At 45.4% G+C, this 2,246-nt stretch overlaps 1 long non-coding RNA gene across 1 annotated transcript; it reads left to right on the top strand.

The window, feature by feature from the left end:
* Positions 1-679: 679 nt before the first annotated feature.
* Positions 680-1,983, top strand: LOC128126630 (uncharacterized). The gene is made up of 3 exons (XR_008224598.1): positions 680-857; positions 1,390-1,456; positions 1,831-1,983. It is a non-coding gene; the product is annotated as an uncharacterized LOC128126630 (long non-coding RNA).
* The last annotated feature ends 263 nt before the right edge of the window (positions 1,984-2,246 follow it).

Below are 2,246 nucleotides of genomic sequence, written 5' to 3'. Positions count from 1 at the left end.
CCTTCCATTCGCGACTCGACTCGCCGAGTCAGTCCATGACTCGCCGAGTCTACCGATTTCCGAGTCCTGACCTGTCCAACTCACCGAGTCTCCACTCTACTCACTGATTCGAGTTTCAACTCGAAGGGTTTGGGGTTTCGCGACCTGACTCGCCGAGTTGTTCTTCCAACTCGCCGAGTTCCTGCCCAACTTCATCCGACTCGATGAGCTGTTCATCCCACTCGTCGAGTTCCTCCAAATCTTCATGCTACTCGCCGAGTCCACTCCAAGGAATTGCCGAGTCCATTCAGATCTTCATACATGCAGAGGACTTCTGAGTCATGCATGGACTCCAAACTGTAGATCTACCCTTCCCAAGCCTATTCCTCACGTAAAGTTGCAAACTTTACGTGTAGAGAAGGAGATATAGGCAAAATACACCATAAACTAGGGTTTAAGGCTAAGAGGCTCCATAATTGTAACAGCCCGGAATCTCAGGTATTATTAAAATTATGTTTTTGGAGTGATTTAAGAGGGGACTCGGCGAGTTGGAGCCTAGACTCGCCGAGTAGGATCGCGGACTTGGTCGCGGGTCCGCGACTGGACTCGACGAGTCCAGATATGGACTCGGCGAGTCGACGCTGTTCAGCAGAAACCCTAACCGTTCAGTTTGGATCGTATTTAACGCCTCTTAGGCCGTCATTTTCAGTCTTTTGGTCAATTGGGAGAAACCCTAATCGCTGTGGACGCCTAGAGCAAGGGAGAAAGCTTTGGAACTTGGAAGAATTGGTTAAGCAAGAAGAACAGGGATTAGGCTAAAGGAATATCAAGGAGGATTGAGTTCTGAGATTTGGGGGACACAGAGAGTGCGTTTCCAGGTAATAACTCGGACCAAATCTGTTACTTTGATGTATTTATGAAATTAGGGTTTATAGAACCCATTTAGTGATTTGATGAAGAAATGCCTTGTTACCCCACGATTATAGTCTTGTATTAGGACCTTTAGAGGTCCAGAAGGTCCCATGCATGTGTACTTCGGGACGAGACCTATCTCAGGAAGCAGTTACTCGTCTGCATGGCATGGACTCGCCGAGTTGTTCTTCAGACTCGGCGAGTAGCTTGAAGATGTGCTGGGACTCGCCGAGTTGTTCATCAGACTCGGCGAGTGGAGTCGGGGTGGCCCCGCGATTCTTCCACGAGGACCTCGTCGAGTCAAGAGGTATACTCGACGAGTAGAAAGGGAATATTCAGGAATCTGTGAGGACGACTAGACTCGCCGAGTCGCCATGGTACTCGCCGAGTCCAGTCGAGTTGACCGTTGACCGTTGACCAGAGTTGACCTAAGTCTGACTTCTTAGGGATAGTCACACTTAGATGATATGAGTGTTAATGAGTTATGTAATGTTATAGGAGGGTTGTAGCTCGTTGGTTTGTGCGCGAGTGATTTCAGGAGTTGCCAGCTTTCAGCACTTACGAGGTGAGTCTTCTCACTATACTCCACCCGGAAGGGTTTGACGGTGTGACCGGAAGGTCAAGTATGTTATGTATTATGTTTATATGCTATCAGTGGTAAGTTAAGTGTTATATGGATATGTATGCTATAAGTGGTAAGTTAAGTGTTATATGGATTTGTATGCTATATGTGGTAAGTTAAGTGTTATATGTGCTATGTATGATATGTGGGCCGGAAGGCAATATGTTATGGGCCGGAAGGCGATTATGTTATGGGCCGGAAGGCGTTGTAATGAGGACCAGGAGGTCAGGGCCTGGAAAGGCGTATGTGTGTAAGTGTATATTGGGGAACTCACTAAGCATTTATGCTTACAGTTGTTGTGTATGTATGTATTTCAGGTACTAGCGAGGACCGTGGGAAGGCGCCGGCATGATCGATACACACTGAAGACTGTTTTAGGATCTTGGGAGTTTGAATAATTGTATTGACCGAATAATTAAACTATTTATGCCTTGTTTTAATGGAAAATATTATGTTTTAAAAATGAAAAATTTGTTTGAAAAATTGGAGTTGTTACAAATTGGTATCAGAGCCTTGGTTTGAGGGATTCGGGTGCACCTTCGGGGGTAACTGAACTCAAACCGAGGATTTGAGGAAACTTTTCAAATAAAGGCATAAACTTTTGTAAATGGTTTTGTGGTAAGCAAGAAAGAAGCAGTGTGTACGATCAGTCAGCGCCCGAACGGTAAAAGATCCCCAAAATACCTTACAATATTATATGATATGAATTGTTATGCATGCTAGAAGACTAGGT

The sequence above is a fragment of the Lactuca sativa genome, chromosome 6 (genome assembly GCF_002870075.4).
Source record: "Lactuca sativa cultivar Salinas chromosome 6, Lsat_Salinas_v11, whole genome shotgun sequence".
NCBI classification, from domain to species: domain Eukaryota; kingdom Viridiplantae; phylum Streptophyta; class Magnoliopsida; order Asterales; family Asteraceae; genus Lactuca; species Lactuca sativa.
This window is presented reverse-complemented; position numbering and strand designations above follow the sequence as displayed.